At 44.4% G+C, this 19,381-nt stretch overlaps 1 protein-coding gene across 4 annotated transcripts in view; it reads right to left on the reverse strand.

Moving 5' to 3' along the window:
- Nucleotides 1-19,381, reverse strand: part of ADGRG7 (adhesion G protein-coupled receptor G7) — a 1,782,456-nt gene that overhangs the window by 1,539,467 nt on the left and 223,608 nt on the right. The window contains exon 1 of one of the 4 annotated variants that reach the window (XM_085622406.1): nucleotides 18,172-18,285. The exons of the other annotated variants lie outside the window; for them this stretch is intronic. The gene's annotated coding sequence lies outside the window, so the exon portion shown is untranslated. Of the gene's footprint in view, nucleotides 1-18,171; nucleotides 18,286-19,381 lie in introns of those variants that run through there. 4 annotated transcript variants of the gene reach the window in all.

Genomic DNA, 19,381 nt, shown 5'->3' on the forward strand with positions numbered 1-19,381 from the left:
AAGCACAGATTAATCAACTGAATAAATTCGCCTTGTATGTCCCCTGTGCTGGACGCAGCCTGAATTTGATAGAAGTAAAAGTGGCGGAGTGAGGTATACAGACAGTAAAAAAAAAATTGATTTTGTATTCCTTTTTCTCTGCTTCTACACATCGATGGAAAGTTCTGGCACCACCTTTAGAGAAAAAAAAATTGTGGTCAAGTGCCTGTCTGACATGAGATGGTCATCACGTTTTGATGCTGTTCATGGTCTATTTGGCTGTTTAGAGAAAAGTAAAGATGCACTGGATTCTGTATCTGCCGACACTGAACAGGAAGTGAACACAAGGTGAGAGGCAGAAGGATTGGCTGAGAAAATGGAGAACCTGGAAACGATCTTCCTCACAATTCTTTGGAATGGCATTCTTGAAAAAGTGGACAAAAGAAGTAAGGTCCTGCAGTCAGAGGAAGTGAACACATTTGTTGCCATGAATCTTCTTGAACCTCTAAAAACCTATCTTCAGGAAACTAGAGACAAATTTAGTGAATATGAATTGAAAGGCAGAAGTAGGTGTCCAGATTCAGATTATAGAGATTTGAAAAAACTGGACGAAAGCGAAGTGTACGTCTTACTAGATACGACTGATCAGAAGAAGAGGTACTTCTCAGTAAAAGGGAAAAGTTCAAGGTGGAAGCATTTCTTCATGTTATGGACTCTAATTCCTGAACTGACAAAATGTGCAAAAACGTATTCGTTGATTGAAAATCTGTTTTCCTTCTTCAGAACATTTAAAACAATAGGTTCTGATGAGCGAAACAAAAAGTGTGAACATCTCGATTATGTATATCACAAAGAACTTGTTTATGGTGACCTTTTAAATGAATGTAAGCATCTCAAGCAATACATTGCTCTTGATGAAAATTGCGATACTCTCCCGGCATTGTTGCACTCAGAGTGTTCATGCGCTTGATGGTGACCAACTGTGCAGGAGAACGTTCATTTTCAAGACGGAAACTTAAGAAAAATCAGCTTTGCAGCACAATGAGGCAGCAGCGTTTGAACTGGCTTTCACTCCTGTATGGAAAATGACATCCTGAAGACAATTGACTTCAAGCCAATTATAAAGGAATTCTCTGCAAATACATTTTGCAAATGTTTGTGTTGAACACTTGATCAATAATAATTAATTCATAGTAATTCCATACAGTGCGCCTGTGTCATCTCCATCAATATGATTTACCAACTAAGTACCCTTTTTTATGTTGAAATGTTTGTTTTTCAAGTTCAAGGCTAAAGTTATATTATCCAAATGTTTGGATTGATGAATCTTTGCTGTAGAGCATGCTTTTTTATGCTAAAACACTGATTTTTTGGGAGGCACCAATAAATATACGTTTATTTTATCGATAATTTACGTCTTTATTCCTGTGAGTGGTTGCGTAGGCAGGGCATAGTGGCCTGCTTTGCCCAGGGGCCTATAATGCTGTTAAGACAGCCCTGACTGAAGGAATAGTCATGCCAACAGCTGAACCATGTTCAGCTGAAGGTACTGGGAGTCCTTTCTGCACAGGAACAATTTCTTGAACTGAGGGACCTGCAGACAGCAACTCGCTGACGCCCCTTGATGCCTTTCTTTACTATCAGCTCCGCAGTGTGCGCAGGCAAGCACACCCTACTTTTCCTTGGGTGCCAGCTAGACTACACGCACTGAACTCCATCCCGACAATACCCTCTACAAAAAGATTGATCACCAGACTCTACTCAACTATGGAGACTGGGGCACCAGTTGTTAAACCTAAAGCACACTCAGACTGGCAGCGCGCCCTGAGAGTTGACTTCTCAGACAGTCAGGGGACTTACTGAAAAGCCCACAGTGCTACTCTCCCCCCAAATTATAGGCTTTTCCTCAACCAGGTTAAGTTCTTACACTGTCTGTACCAGACCACCCATCAACTGTAGAAAATGGGCTAAGCCAGAGTTACCCGAAGTGTGCGATGCATGACTGAGGGTGCTAACTTCAGTGGTGGCTCCTCTCCGCTGCTTTTCAACAATGTAAATAAGGAAAAATAAAATGATAACACAATGTTATTATCATATTATTTTTCTTCTGCTGAGGCAGTTTTTTTGTGGGGCGGGCGGAGCTGGCCTGCTCTGCTCACAGAGCAGGAGTAGGTGTGGTGGGCACTCTTTAGGTGCACATGGCGGTTTGGCAGGCTATCTAGAGCTGGCCAAACAGCCATGTGCACTTAGCATGTTCTCCACCAGGCTGTATTGCACAGCCTGGGTGGAGAACATGCACAGGCTCCCAGTCTCTGTCTGAGCGCTGAACCACGGTGCTCAGACCAATCACGACGCTGCTGATAGCAGCGTTATGATTGGCTTAGGGGAGTCTGTTTGCTTCCTGCTTCGGTTCTGGCCTAACTCGTCGGGAAGAGCCGCAAAGCAACAAGGGAGGAGAGGCTCGGTTAAGAGGTAAGTGTGGGGGCGTGGCTAAGGCGCCGCGCAAGATGGCCGCCTAGGGATTCCGCTCCGTCGCACAGGGACCTTCTCAGAAAGTGCCGATGCGGTTTCTCTTCAGCCTCAGCCTGTTAACAGCCCGCATTCTGTTCCGGAATGCCTCGTGCATCCGGTGAGCCTATTTTTGCAATTTAGCGCGTCGCACTTCATTTGGTTTACTTCGCCGCATTTGTTCCCTGAGAGCGCCCGCCATTTTGAACATGCGCGCCTTATACTCGGAACTGCCGTTTTTGTGGAGATCATTTTTATGGGATGCTTTCTACAACACTTCCATGTCCCTCTCCTCAATGTCTATTTGAATACTGCTGCCAAAGTGGATAATTCCTACTCTTTTGGTCCCACGCTGCTTGTTTCATCGCTCAGCTTGCCACTTGCTGTACAACTCCACATGGATAAGTTTGCTGCCTTTACTCCTTTGGTGCTTCTAGATTTTGTCTACTGCTGAGGGATACATGAATACTGCTTTTGGGACATTTATCTCAACTGCCCTCTTCGCTACATAGGAGACTATCTCTGAATAGCGTATTCCCTTGACTACACAATCTGTGTCCATGCCTTACACCATTAACTGAGACACTGTGCATTTGATGCTCAGAGGGTTGTATATTTATGGGACATTTACTTCAACTGCCCTGTTCGCTATATAGGAGATTCTAACAGTGAATAGTATGTTCCCTTGACTACATAAATTGTGTCCAAGCTTTACACCATCAACTGAGACGCCCAGAGAGTTGCATATTTATGGGAAAGCTGCGTAGTCCAAAGTTTGTTTTTATTCCTTCCAAGCGTGTTCCTTTGGCAACATCTTCATCCTTCTCAGCATCGGACTCTCTTACTAACGCAGGCCACATGGCTGGAGTTTCTTCTAATCGTTCCTCTTCAGCGCAGCCCTCCGGAGGCAAATCCTCTTCACCTGCTGCACCTTCTAAGCGCCTGAAGCAGGATCCTCCCTCTCCTGATAAAACTCCATCTCCCATTTCTATGGAACTTCTTCTGGATGAGATACGCGCTTTGCGGCCGTTTTTAGAGGAAACCAACAACAAGATGCAAGTTCTTGAGGAGAAATGGTCTGCAATAGAAAACAGAGTGTCGTCTGTGGAACAACAAGTCTCAGAGATTCCAGCTAACTCACAACGAATTTCTTCCTTGGAGAAATCGGTTCTCGCCCTTCAACAACACGCTGAGGATTTAGAAAATAGGAATAGGAGAAATAACTTGCGTATTTATGGTTTGCCAGAATCCCTGGAGGGAGATGACCCTGTCTCATTTTTCACCTCCTTTCTTCCGAAACTCTTAGACATGCCATCTACCACTTCTCTAAGCATCCAGAGAGCTCACAGACTTGGTCCTCGCACAACTACTACCACTAAACCACGGGGAGTCATTATTCTTTTCCTGAAGTTTACAGATCTTCTCTCAATCCTCTCTGCAGCCAGATCTAAACGTCAAATTTTATGGATGGGTCAGAGGGTGTATCTTTCACAAGACGTCTCCAATGCTACTGCGGCCAGAAGAAAAGAATTCTTCAACCTTCGTTCTCCCTTGCGCTCTCTTGGTGCTAGATATGGTTTATTCCATCCATGCCTCTTCAAAGTTACTTATCAAAATCAAACATGGACTTTTCAAAACCCTGCGGAACTTAAAAACTTTATTCATATTCAGACTTCCAATGGCATGGAGACCTCCTCTTCTTCTAATGGCTGATCATTTAAATTTCTTTTTTCCTTACAGGTTTTGTGTCCCTATGTTCGCACTTCTTGTTCTTTGTTACATCGCAGTATTGGATTTTTGATGTTCTACATAATTGTTTTAGTATAGTTTTCCTCTTTTTCATGTTTGCACTTTGGCTATTACTAATCTTATAAGTTGTTCTCTCTCCTGTTGTATGGTAGTTGTTTGTTTCTTCTCTCTTCTATTCATAGTGTCCCTTGGTCAATCATTTCCTTTATTCTTTCATATAGATTGGTTTACTTTTCCTCAACTCGTCTGGCTCTTCTCCTACGTTCTCAAGTCCTGGTTCGGTTCGGACTCCCAATCATGGGAGGCTCATCCTGTTGAGTGTCGCCATTTTCCCATTGTCCTCCTTTTTCGTCTCCCCCTCAGGTATGTTGTCCTCAGTCATCCTTTTTGGATATGTACTGTCTCTTCTTGTAATTTGTCTTCCTTTTTCCTGTCCTCGTTTCCTTCTTTTCCCCTTTTACCTATTAGTTATACTTTTTTCTTTTCTCCTGTCCCTATCAATTTTTTCTCGTTCTACATATACTTTTTTCAACACTTTCTTCACAAACGGAAAACCTTATTAACTCATATAAAATCTCTAGAACATGAATTTTACACCTCTTCCACTAACTCCATCTCACCTGATCTCATACGAGGTAAACTTGAATTTAATAAATCCACTACTGATAATGCTTCTTCAATACTCCTTCGTAGTAGTGCTCGTTATTATGGTGGTCGTAATAAGTCAGGCAAGCTCTTGGCTAATTATTAGAAGTCGCGTAAAGAGCGTATTTTTATAGATACTATCTACTCTTCCGATAATTCTCTTTCACACAAAGATCAAGATATTCTTGATCAATTTAAACTTTTTTATCAGTCTCTCTATACTCCAGAATCTCCACCCACCCCTTCTCTTATTCAATCATACTTTGAGAAACTTCCTATCCCCTCTATCTCTCATCTTAATTTTCTTGATCTTGAACATGGCCTTTCTCTTGCTGAACTTTCTAAAACCTTGAACACTCTCACTAAAGGGAAATCACCTGGGCCCGATGGTTTTTCTGTTGAATTTTATATGCACTTTTCTGATCTCTTATTTCCTAGACTCTTAGTCCTCTTTCAATCATTCTACCTATCCGGTAAGACAGCTGGGACTTTCCAAGAAGCTACCATATTTCTCATTCCCAAGGAAGGCCCTGATCCCCAATTTTGTAAAAATTATAGACCGATATCTTTAGTCAATGTGGATTATAAATTATTCGCTAAATTACTTGCTCTACGCCTAGATCCTCTTATGCCCCATCTTATTGGTAAGGAGCAATGTGGTTTTGTTAAAGGTAGACTCACTTCTGATAACTCTTGTCTTTACCTCAATGTTTTAAATAAAGCCTCATCCCTTTCCATTCCTCTAGCTGCTATCTCTGTTGATGCGGAGAAGGCATTCGACAGAGTGGATTGGTCTTTTCTGTTTGCTTCATTACGTTGGCATGGCTTTGGCCCCAAATTCATATCTCTCATTTCCCTGCTATATTCTTCTCCTAAAGCTTCGGTCCTAGTTAACGGTCATGTTTCTTCTTATTTTTCTCTTCAGCGTGGTGTTCGTCAAGGATGTCCTCTATCCCCACTTCTCTTTGTTTTAGCTCTTGAACCCTTCTTTACCGCTATTCGTAACAATGTTTCCATCTCTGGTTTTCCTTATGGGGATAGTCAGTTGAAACTTTCTGCGTATGCAGATGATATTCTTTTATTTATTTCTGCTCCAGAAACATCTATTCCTGCCTTATTACTTGAATTTGATTCTTTCTCACACGTTTCTGGGTATAAAATTAATTCCGATAAGACTGCGATTCTCCCTCTTACAAAATTCTGCCTCCCTCATCTCTTTTCCTCCACCGGGTTTGCCTGGAATGGTTCGAAAATTAAATATCTGGGCATATGGTTCTCTAACTCCATTGCCTCTTCCATTCAGCTAAATATATCTGCTGTTCTTTCCCGTATTGACAAGTCACTTTCCTCTTGGAATCCTCTCTTTCTTTCCTGGTGGGGACGGCTGGACTCTATTAAGATGATGATAGCTCCCGTTCTAATTTATACCTTTTCCATGCTTCCTGTCCATATCCCCAATATTCATTTTAAACGTCTAGACTCCTGTCTTTCCAGATTTCTTTGGAGAAATAAAAAATCTAGAATTGCTTTAACCTCTCTTCGCCAGCCAAAATCGAATGGTGGAGTCAATTTCACAGACTTTCGTCTATATCACAAATCTTTCTCGCTACGTCAGGCTTCTAGATGGCTTTCTTCAGAATCCTCTCCTTTTACACCCCTTTGGTTCTCTATAGAACAAACACTGTTGTTACCCTTTTCCTTTAATGAAGTTATACGTTTCTCCGCCAAGAATTCTTATACTTCCCCTCCCTTATTTAGACACACCTCTTCTCTCTTGAAACCTTTGCTCCACTCTAACCCTATTACCCGCGAATCCTTTTTAGAAACTCCCATTTGGTACAATTCGCTTATTCTCCTAAACAACAGACCCATTTGTTGGAACTCTTGGAGATTGAAAGGTCTCATATGGATCAATCAGCTTTTTGATGGTCTCTCACCCTGCTCATTTCCTCAATTTCAACTCTTATTTTGCTGTCCCCACTCCTTTTCCCACAAATTCACCATTCTTATGGCAATTATTCTCGATGTTTACTACTCTCTCCCTTCTTCAACTTCTCCTATTTCTCAATCTCCCCTCCTTAAAATTCTTTCTACTTTTCCTAAGGCTTCTCTTATTTATACATTTTTCCTTTCTCCCAATCCAGATCGCACAAAGACTAAAATAGAACTTGCTTGGTGATCACGAGCCCCTTTTCCCTCTCATATACCGTTAGTTTACCGGCTATTCTGTTTTGTTAGTCTTCCTGTTTACCTGGCTCCCTTTTGTTTACGTAGCCTTTCTTTCCCTACAACTTGGTTTGTTCTTAGCTGTAGCCCCCGCCCCAGACGGTCCACACCCGGTACAGCCTGGACCCTGACTTTTGCGGGTAAGAAATCGAGAATTAGCACTCCTGGCATGTGTTTCCTTACGTATCTTATCCAGTCACCCACCATGTTTATAGTATCCACCCTTTCATTTATGTAGCTCACACCAGTTGCGGGCACTGATAGATTGGAAATACCGGGGCAGATGTAAGTACTTTATACGTATATTCGGTACTGCCTTCAGCGGTGATCACGAGCCCCTTTTCCCTCTCATATACCGTTAATTTACCGGCTATTCTGTTTTGTTAGTCTTCCTGTTTACCTGACTCCCTTTTGTTTACGTAGCCTTTCTTTCCCTACAACTTGGTTTGTTCTTAGCTGTAGCCCCCGCCCCAGACCTACCACACCCGGTACAGCCTGGACCCTGACTTTTGCGGGTAGGAAATCGAGAATTAGCACTCCTGGCATGTGTTTCCTTACGTATCTTATCCAGTCACCCACCATGTTTATAGTATCCACCCTTTCATTTATGTAGCTCACACCAGTTGCGGGCACTGATAGATTTACGGTTAGCAACGTTCTTAGACCACTCCTTCGCTACCTGTTTACCCGACCGGGCAGCTCACGTATACCATCGATTTCACTGGTATTGCCTGGCACTACGGCTTTCAATACTTTCACGGTACATCCAGCATCTTGTGGCCACGCACCCGTGATCAATTATCGTGCCGCATGTCTCACCAGGATGGATATTCGTCACCCCTATACTGCGAATTGAGCTTGCTTGTAACTTGTTCTGGCCCACATAAGGGCTTGGTTGTACACTTACCCTGTCCCCTCTTTGACACCTGTTACAACCACTTACCCCAGCATGATTCCATCTGGCACGCTCTCTACACTGGTGCACAGTAACTTAGTCCCAGTCCGAGATGAGCTTCTCATGTTTTTTAACTTCTCTGTTCTCTCCCTCTCCCTGTAGGTTCGACGCCTTGGACACGAATAACACGTGTTCCTTTATGCTATGTTGGGATTATAGGTTATTCTCCTTTTTGTCCTGAATCCCCTGTTTCTATGTTTTACTTTTCCACCAAGGGCCTGACGAAGCGCTAAGGATCCACAAGGGACCGCGGGCAGCGCGAAACATGTTGACCACCCCTTTTACACCCTCTCTCTCACTTTAACCCTCACACATACGGGTCGAGAGCAGTGGGACTTGTTTACATCTAGCCTTCCCCTACTCAGAGTGTCATTTATACACTATCCCCCGTTAGCTTTTACCAGACCCTACGGACCCACTAATAAATTGTTGGGGTACCAGACGGTCTTTTTAGCCTCACCACTACACTTTTTCCCCTACCCCACACACCCGCATGCACAACTACGGCGACTCCACCAAAAGATCTCCGACAAAGAGCCCTCCTGAAGGGCCCGTGAGGGACTGCAGCGCCACCCCCACGAGGAGCACCGCCCGATGATGATGCTTTGCACCCGCAAGGGTGTGTGAGGGCACTTCTAGTACCACCCAGGAGTATCTGGTCTGCACTACACCTTCATCCTCGAACCTAATTTTCAGCCCACTCTTTGCTCTGTCCATCTCTCGCCTCACAGTAGACTATAGCGGCACTGTTTTCCTTAGGAACTGTTACCTCATTTGTACGTGTACTTACTCTAGGAGCATCGGTACAGGACCTACCCCTCTCTCTTCTTCTATGCTCCTTGTCCCTCCCTCTCAAGTGTGTATACATGGTTTATTTGATCTCATGCTTTCTCTTGAATTCCAACATATATCTTTCAATTGGAAAACCCTCACTAATCTCTCTATACATTGTTGGTGGAATTCCCTCTGCCATTTTCATAGACTTGATGTTTCATTTGCCTCTTCCTGCACTCCCACCCTTAACAGAGATCTCTTCTGGTTACCCCTTACCATATACCTTGATCGCATGGCCCTGAAGAAAAATTCTCATACCACCTCCGAAAATTTTAAACCTCCTTGAATGATATTTGCTCTGTCCTCCTTTCCTCTCTCTTTTTATGCTTCTTACATTATATCTACTCTGATGCTAATAAGATGTTTTGATTCTCTTGCATTTGCTTGCTAGTATGCCTTATTTTTATTCATATATATATATATATAGTAAAGTTAATATCCCCTTTCTTCCCTTTATTTATCCCCTCTCTCTCTCTCCCTCCCCTCTCATTTGTAAAACTTTATAAACTGCTTTTGCTTCTCTATACATGATGTTAGCCTCACCTTTGTTTTAATTTCGTATTTTGATTTTATTATCTGTACTTGCTGCTATCTTTCTGTATTAATTAAGTATTCAATAAAGCATTTCAAACACGAAGAGGTAAGTGTATTCACACCCCCCCTGGCCCCCACGAACCATGCCAGCCGCCACTGGCTGACTTCCTGCATTTAGCCTGACAGGGTCCGCAAATAGCCCAATTTTGGGACTGCATGTTTACTAAAACAGACAATATAACAGACACCATGATACTCTGAACACCTATAGTGGCCCTTTTGGTTTACGATAAAAACATCCAAGAATGTGGAAATTAACAGCTTTGATGATGCTATTAGCAAAGCATTGTGTAGCAATGCAGTTCGGTCAGGCTGCTGCGCCCCTCATTGACCACTGGCTCGAAGATGTGGCCTATTGCCAAGAACAGTCAGCGGAGTACTTGCTTCTGATGTTGGCAGTTAGGTGGCCATGTTCCATTTAGATGTAAATGGCATTGCACTCTGATGGAGGATGCCCAGAAGGGGGAACTCCTACACCTTTGGAGAACACTGCCCCCTAACACCTTGATTTACCAGTAGGAATCGGTTGCAGAGGAGCGTGTAACCAATTTCAGGGGCTGCTGGACCCTGGTTCCATTTGATTTTGCCCACTCACTTTAAATCTTAGTCTGCGCCCGGACTGCAGCCAGACACCATGCCAGTTTCACCTTAGATAGCCACCCTAAAACCAAGTACGCAAGGGATACACTGCTCTCCGTCAGGCCAACAGGTAAGCCGTAAGATCAAGTTGTTAACTTGATCTTGGGCTGTGTCCCATCGATGGGCTACTATTTTTCTGTACCAGTGCATCACAGGTCGTATCATTAGCTTCGGGCCAGTGTCCAGCGCATTCTGGTTCACCCAGCCACTTGCCGCATCCTGTTACTTCTTCTGTTAACCATCGCAATACACTTCTCTGTCTATTAGTAAATGTCCGTTCTATCATCAAACACAGTGTCCAGTTCAACCTTCTCTTAGACGCCTATAATCCTTTGCTCGTATTTATTACAGAAACTTGGCCAACAGTTCCTCCTGTCCTGATTTCTTTACAGCTCTGCCTCCTTACTAAACTGTCACAGACAGGACCACATAGGACAAAGGGGAGGTGGACTAGCAATTATTATAAATCAAATCTGAAAATCAGTACCTCACCTATCTCCTCCTCGTTATGTGAGGTCAAGTTGTTTTGTGCTGAACTTTCTACACATCAGGCCTTTAAAGGCTTATTACTATACCGACCTCCTGGCCACAGTCGATATTTGCTCAGGGTATCAGCAGTTTACTTGAAGCAAACATTCTTTCCAGCGACTTTGCTTTCCTTGGAGACTTCAATTTTCATCTTGAGGTAGCTACGGATAGTGATACTTCTGGGTTGTTCCACACTATGACTGTGTTAGGCCTATTCCTGCTGTACTCACCAACACCGTTGAACTCTTGAAGGGATTTTCTCTAATAATCCTGCCATAACAATGCTAAGTATTCTTTCATTACCTTGGTCTGAATACAAGGGTATCTTGTTTGAGGTTCTCGATAGCTATAGTTCCCTCAACCCAACCGCAACTACTTCCTGGGCGTCAATTTCAACCTGGCATACTTTGCAGCCTGACAAAATCTTGCAGATTCTCATCAATTCCGCTCCTGATCTTCCGGCAGACCCTGAATCTGCAGTCAAACAATATACGGCCTGGCTGGACTTAGCAGCTCATTCTTTAGTTCCTCTGAAACAAATCAGATCTCGCAGATTGAAGCCCTTTGCTCCATGGTTCTCCACTGAGCTTAGAGCTTAGTAGCAATGCTGCCGGAGACATGAACACTTATGGCGGTCTGGCAACTCGGAAGCCGATCGTACCGCTTGCAAAAAATGCATAGCGGATTACAAAGTCGCTTATTTCACTAGCAAAATCGAATGCCGCAGCTAACACATCTAAGGAACTTTTTTCCACAGTCAAAAAGCTTGCTATTCTCCAGTCTCGTCCTCTAACAACTTCAGTCTACCTGTCTGTAATCTAGTGGTAGACACATTTCACCATAAAGCCGAAGACATATTCGACAATTTCTCTACCAAGTCACCCATCTCCAACGGGCAGTCTGACTCTAGTCCTCCTGTTCTACTATCATGCTTCTTGGATTTTTTTCACCCCACCCGCCTCTGAGGAAACCATTATTCCGATCAATTCCTCTAAGTCAGGTTTCCCCACCAATCCCTACCCACCCAGGGTTCTCTTCTTAGTTGGTGAGACCATTGCACCCACTTTAGCTCACATTTCTCATCTTATGTGCTGTTCTGTTCCATTGGTGTGGAAAAAAGCTTCTGTCACTTCCCTCATTAAGAAGCCTTCCTTGGACCATGCCAATCCTAATAATTATCGACCAATCTCTTGTTTTTTCTGCCAGCCAAGTTGATTGCGAAACGCCTCCATAAACAACTCATGCAGAATGTGCAGGTTAATAACCTGCTCGATGACACTTAATTTGGTTTTCGAGGAGATCACAGCACTGAAATTGCGCTTATTAAAGCTACAGAAAAAAATGTGTTCTTCATTAGATCAGGGCTGTTGAGCTGCCCTCATCCTACTTGATTTGTCTGCATCCTTCGACATGGTGGACCATGGGCTGCGGATGCATCAACTGAGCAGGTTGGGCATACAACACCCTGTTTGGATGCTTCTACATTCTTTTCTCAGTGATCATGAATAATCTGTTCATTTAGGGGATTTCACCTCCTATTCCACACCGTGCGGGGTCCCTCGGGGATCCTCGCTTAGCCCCACATTGTTTAACATTTACATCATCCCAATGCCGTTGGTGTTGTTATTGAGGTCTTACGCAGACGGCACACAAATTGCGGTCGCTTTAATTCCAATGACTCGGGACGGCATCCAATTTTCAGGACTGCATGTCAGTTCCTGGATGTCCTCCAACTGCTTGAAGTTAAACTCAAGCAAGACCGAGGTTCTGACTTTTGGCGCTTTGGCTTCCTTCTGGTTCCCCGGCTGGTGGGCCTCCGGGCTGGGCTCTGCACTGATCCCTGTGAGGAAAGTCAAATATCTTGGTGTCATCATTACCGACAAGCTATCCTACCCTGATCAGCCAAACTCTGTTGTGGCATCAGCTTTTTATGCACTCCGGCTGGTCAAAAAAATCCTTCTGTTCATCGCAGCTACCCTACAGAATTCTTTAGTCACTGCCATCATTCTGTCTAAAATAGACTATTGTAATGGTCTGTGAAGCGTGTTGTAACTTTGCCTATACTGGAATAGGATACAGGCCCAGTAAAAAGTGCTGGGCGGTCTCCAGACGTTTCCTGACCATAGATCACGATATGTCAGATATGACAGCATCCTAAAAGGAGCGCAGAGACCCACAGATCTAGAACATGTGAACCATGTCCGCTGAGTCTGTCTTACATCTGGGGAATTTATCTGTGACTTCAGGATACATGCGGTGAAGCCTCCAGGGGTCAGGAAACGCCCATGCAAGAGGCAATATTGTATGTACTTGAAATGGGGGTTTTGGGGGATCTTGCTGGGGTATTCAAGTATCTTGAGCTATTCGAGTCATGCCGCCTCCCAAGGCATACCCTCGGAGTGGGATGAATGGGGTGTAAAATCATATACCCCCTCCGCAAACACTTGCAGCCCATGCAGAGGAGTAGATATGGATCCCTCGTCCGGCAATCTGGAAGGAGCAGTGGGGGCAATAGGATAGGACCCTGGCCCACGGGACTACCATTTCATCTGTACGACATCACGCTAGCCAGCGGGTCACCCATTGTAGTTGTGTGGCCAGATAATAGTATGTGAAGTTCGGCGCTCCCATGCTTCCTCTGGAGGGGGGCAGCTGTAATGTGCGCAATGCCACTCTCCTCTGCCCGGTGCTCCTTATCAAGTCTGTAAGCATAGAGTCTAAGCGTCTGAGAGTGGGTCCCGGAACCAGCACTAGCAAGTTGGCATAATAATATAGCAGGCAGGGAAGCATCACCATTTTGGAGAGGGTCACCTGGCCCGCCACGGAGAGGAGAAGGGTTTTCCAAAAGGAGACCTGGGAGCGCAAAGACCCCATCGCCCTACCAAAATTTCCCATCCAGGAGATCCGTTGCCATATGATATATCTGAATCCCCATGTAGTTAAAGGTTCGTGGGGCCCAAGTAAGGTATCTGACGCCAATTTGAACCGGTTGGGAAGGAAGGTGTTCTGGCATGGGTAAAATGAGGGATTTGGCATTGTTAATTTGGAGGTCCTATATCTTACTGAGGGTAGAGAGGAAGGAGGAGAACTCAGTCAGGTCCCACCAGCAGATATCCCGGAATCATATCATCTGCGTAAAAGGAGATGACGTGCTTTTGGTCGCTCAGAGGGATGTCCCAACTACTGCTTATAGCCCACAGCTGCACCGCCAGCAGTTCGAAAACCAGGACGAAGAGTGGGGGTCAAATCTGGCTACCATTCTGCACGTATTCCACCCACTATCATATGGCTTACTGCTGTCAATCCACGATGTGTTTCCTTCTTTTTCTAGATAACCCCAAAAATCTGTTTCTTTTTTCAGCTCCTAAACAACATGGATTCAACTTCCTCAAAGGTAGACAGTCACCTTCCATATTTTCACAATCACTAAGAGATATTTAGACACAATGGATGTTCCCTGGTGGTTCTGCCCTGGTTCAGAATGTTGATGATGTGGTTGTCTCTGATTCCATGGACCAAATCAAATGTGATTCCATATATTTGCATAGAGAATTAGCTAAACGTGGCCATAATGCCTCTACAGAGAAACTGCAATTGTGTTTGTCCTGTGTTTGATATTTAGGTCACAACATCTCATCCAGAGAAAGATTTCTGTCTGCTGATCACATGTTTATAAGCTACCCGAACTTTGATCTTCTCTCAGGTACACACTCTTTTTAGGCTAGCTGGTTACTGCAGACAGTGGGCATTATGTTATAAAAGCATTATGATACCCCAGAACTATTGCCCTGTTCCACGGATGCAAAACAAGCCCAGTGCATTTGACAAATGCATTGCCTACTGCCCCTGATAAATACATCTAGCCTTTCACATTATTTTCCTATGAGAGGGAGGGCTTTGTTCTCAGAGTGTTGGTAAAAGATCTTAGTGATAAACAGAAACCAATTTCTTATTATTTCTCTACTCTCATTCTGTGGTGGCAGGTCTGTCTCCATGTACGCGTGCTGCTGTGCCTTCTGCTCACCTTGCTGAAGTGTCTAAAATAATTTGTGTTAAATTGTTCTTAACTGTTGCTGTACCTAATTCACCTTCTTTCCATGTCCAGGTTATCTAAGTATGACATATTTGTACTCTCTGCCTCTCTTGTGGGCATGCTATCGCTTAGATAATCTGCATGATATTCATAACACTCACAGCACCCAGAGCAGGGTCGAGGACTGTGTTGTCATCAAGATTAGATGAAGCAATCATAGCACAGGGGCTGCCCTCCTCACCACCATCAATGACATCTGCTCCCTCCTCGACCAGGGCGAAACCGCAGCCCTTGTCCTACTGGACCTCTCAGCAGCCTTCAACACCATCTCCCACCGCACCATAGCCACAAGACTCCACGACGATGGTATTCGAGACAAGGCCCTCAACTGGATCCACTCCTTCCACACCAGCAGAATACAACAGGTTAGACTCCCACCATACCTCTTGAAACCAACAGAGATCTGCTGGGGAGTACCTCAGGGTTCCTCCCTCAGCTCCACCCTCTTCAACTTCTACATGGCCCCCCATCACAGCCATAGTCAGGAACCAAGGGCTCAACATCGTCTCCTACGCCAATGACACCCAGCTTATCCCCTCCCTTGCCAAAGAACCCACTGTCGCCAGGAATATCTTCCACAAAAGAATGAAAGTCGTCGCCGCCTGGATGAAGGATAGCTGCCTGCACCTCAACAAGGACAAGACAGAAGTCCTCATCCTGGGAGCCTCCCCCTCCACTTTGAACGACTCATGGTGGCCCTCTGCTCTAGGAAGTATCCCTACCCTCACGAACCAAGCACAAAACCTCGGCATCGTACTGGACTCCTCGCTCACAATGGACCGCCAGATAAACATTGTCTCCTTGGCCTGCTTCAACACACTCTGAAAGATCTTCAGATGGATCCCCACCTAATCCAGGAAGACAGTCACCCATGCCCTCATCAACAGCAGACTCGACTACATCAATGCACTCTACGCCAGCGTCCCCCAGAAACTCCTCTGAAGAATCCATTATGTCGACAACACCGCAGCAAGACTAATCCTCAACATCCCCCGTCACAACCACATCACTCAACACCTCTGCGACCTCCACTGGCTCCCAGTCGACAGAAGAATACGCTTTGAACTCCTCACCCACGCATGCAAGGCCCTTCACAACGCCGGACCTGCATACCTGAATCAATGCCTCCCATTTCACGTACCCAACAAACACCTCCGCTCAGCTTCCCCTGGTTACCGTCCCACACATACGTAAGACCAGAAGCGGAGGAATGTCCTTCTCCTACCTCGCCTCCTAGACATGGCACACCCTGCCCATCCACCTCAGGAAATCACCCTCGCTAACGCAATTCAGGAAGGACCTCAAGACCTGACTTTTTGGACGAACTCAGCAGTGAGTCTGATCCGCTGTGCCCCCCCCCTCCCACAGCGCCTTGAGACCCTTATGGTGAAGTAGCCACGCTTTACAAACCCTATTTGATTGCTTGATGAAGCAAAGTGTCCCTAAAGACAAAATTCAAAACAGCATTTTAAAATACAGTGAAAAATAAAGACTCACTCAATAAGTGAGTTCAAGATCAATTACTTAGAAAACCATGAAGGTTTAATAAAATATTAAACTACAATACAAAAGGAATAAAAATGCAAAACTGCAGCAGGAGTCTCAATTAATCAGTTAAAGGGCATAGAAATCAATTAACACACAAAACACATGTGGGTCTTAAATAGGTAAAGAAAGAACAACCTAGCTGAACAAAGACATTTCTGTTTAAGGACTAATTCCCGACCCACCAGAGGTGGCATGCTTTATTATTGGGATTCTCCTTGCACCCTGACAGCTGATCACGGTGCAGGCTACATCTCCTTCACTGAGAAGGAGGAACTCTTCAGATGTTTTAAAAGAGTTGGTAGAAACCCTGTAATGAACTAAAGGGTGGTGAGGTATGCATAGCGTGCAAAGAGTGATATAGTGATTAAAACTGACTCCAGGACAAGCGTGCAACTTTATTCATACATGCCTGGTTCTGGGTTAAAAGAAGGGACCCTGCAGTGGTTAATTAACCCTGCTTCGGTGTGTCACTAAAGTAGGTCAACATGTTTCTGCCATATAAACCTTCAGAAGTATTGCCATTCGTCAGAACCAGTGAAAATCGTTTCTGCTCAACAAGTGAAAACAAGGAAAATACAGAAACAATCAGTGGTCCAATGTAAGATTCAAAGTGGATCCACTGTCAAACAACCTGTTGGAGAATACAAAGACAACTAGCTTATAGTTAAAAAAAATCTGTGGCACCTGTCACATTGTGCCACCAGCTACCCAAGTTAATGGTGAATATGGAACACCACAGTAGTGTGTGCAAAATTGAACAAACTTTGTGTTCATACAGAATTCACCCAATATAAGATGAATATTGAACACCAAGATACAATGTGTACACAGCGCACAATCAGTCGAAAATGGCATTCATACATGATCCGACAGGCTTACTCGCAATTGTCGGGTGTGGCATGGGGATCCAGGCTGTGCTCTGACCTATGGTGAGTATACAGGAGAGAGTAGAAGGTAAGGCTCTTAGGTATTGAAACACTCAATTAATGCTGTTGAGAAAAGAATTGGCAAATAATAGAAGTGGACATCTCATTTGAGTGCCCAAGGTGCGAAAAAAGAATAAGAACACAAAAGGAATAAGAGGAGATGTATGCTCTGGGGATAAGATTCCGGCCCCAGTGTGATGGAGGTGAAAAAAGCACAGCCATGAGCAGGAAGGGTGGCTGAAATTGCGGCGTGTGAGCACGTGTGCAAACAGCATGAAACAGGTATTACATAGCACAGTCTGCAGGACCACTGAAGATAAATAGCCTGCTTCTCTTGATTAACTCGAGGTACTGTCAATGATGCTATGGTCTACAAGAAATGCTGTATATGCATAAGAAGCAAAACTTCAAGATTGCTTCCAAAGGTTTTGCAGCACAACAGTTTCTAAAACGTACTACTGATTGATGGGTGGGAGCAAAGAAGGCTAGACAACCTGGGCAGCCAAAGAGCACCTCCCTCACGAGAAGTGGGCTGGTGTACACATATGGGCACAAGAATAAATGGTAAAATCGTCAGAAGAAAGCTATTGGCAAAGAAAGCAGCAGCGAAGGAGTTGATAAAATATGAGCGCGGCCTCGAACAAGATCATATGCCAAAGATTTCAGGGTTAGCAGCATTTCAGGGAGCACAGTGACTGTTGGTATTAGCGTTCCTTTAAAAATACAAACACCAATGAACTGTGTATATACTACTTGGTAGATTTAATGTATCTCCGATGTAATGTGCTGCAAGGTTAATTGAATGTCCAATGACGTGGAGCTCAGGAAGTGTGGAGAAAAGTTGAAAAGTAGAAGTAAAGTAAACTGCGCGTCAGAAGTAGAAAGTCAAAACAACTACGGAGCAAAAACTAGCAGAGCGCCGCGAGCATATGGAGTACAGCGCTTACTGTAGCGGAGACCTCTCTCAAATCATCCGTCCACCGCCAGGTTCGAGGGTGCTGGCGGTGGATGTGGCCCCCTCATTTGTGGAGCAGATAGGCACCAGGTGACGCGTAAAGAAGTCGCAACTGTGTGGAGCTCTTGGGAATTGTAGTCCAAAACGGGCTACAATGAGAACTGTATGAATTGGTAGTATGCAAAACATAGTGTTCGCCCAAAGACACAATATACATTAAAAATATGTAATTTGTTAGTTGGAAAAAGTGTAAAGATGGTGATATAGAAAGTGTAGTGTTTTTGCACAACAATGGTATATAGTAATATGTGAAGTATGTCATGGGGACCATAGGCCATAAATTGAAAGGGACATTGCTTGTAGGGCAGAAAAGTGCCTCTATACCTTGGGAAGTGCATCAAAACCAAAAATATGCATATATATACACACATATATATTCACTGAAAAAACCATAGGTTTTAGGGAAACTTATAGTTAGTTGGACATTTCACTCGTACAAAGCCAGAGAAATTCCCCCGTTAGAGTTAGTTCAGCTAACTATAACTCGCATATATATATATATATAAGCTAGGCATTTAACCTGGTCGAAACGCGTAACCTTTTGTGAGCCACAATAAACCGTTGCAAAGTGAAAACCTGAGCGTGCTAGAGCTTGTTTGAATTGAGTAATCAGGCATGTTGAGGATATAAATATATAGATGTGTATTTATATATATATATTTATTTTCACTGAAAAAAACATAGGTTTCAGGTACATTATAGTCAGAAATTTGCATTTAAAAAAACCTTTGAAATTCACTGAAAAAACCATAGGTTTCAGGCACGTTATAGTTAGAAATTAGCATTTAAACAAACCTTAGAAATTCACTGAAAAAACCATAGGTTTTAGGAAAACTTATAGTTAGTTGGAGGAGGGGGGGGCACATGCACAGCCCCGGGGAGATGGTGGTCCCTGGGGCCCAAATTAGCATTTTATTGGCCCGGGTAGGTTGCGGTTCCCAGGGCGTGTGGGGGGGCTTGAGCCACCCCACACAGGTAAAAAAGAAGCCTGGGGTGGCGGGCCCCCGCGACTGTGGGCGGGCAGTGTGCCCCCCTCAAATAATCAATGTAAGCCCCGGGGGTGGCAGTCCCCGGGGCTGCGGGGGGGCCATGTGCCCCCCACAAATATATTATCAAAGCCCCCGAGGCTGAGGGTCCCCCTG

This window comes from Triturus cristatus, chromosome 8 (genome assembly GCF_964204655.1).
Source record: "Triturus cristatus chromosome 8, aTriCri1.1, whole genome shotgun sequence".
In the NCBI taxonomy this organism is placed as follows: Eukaryota; Metazoa; Chordata; class Amphibia; order Caudata; family Salamandridae; genus Triturus; species Triturus cristatus.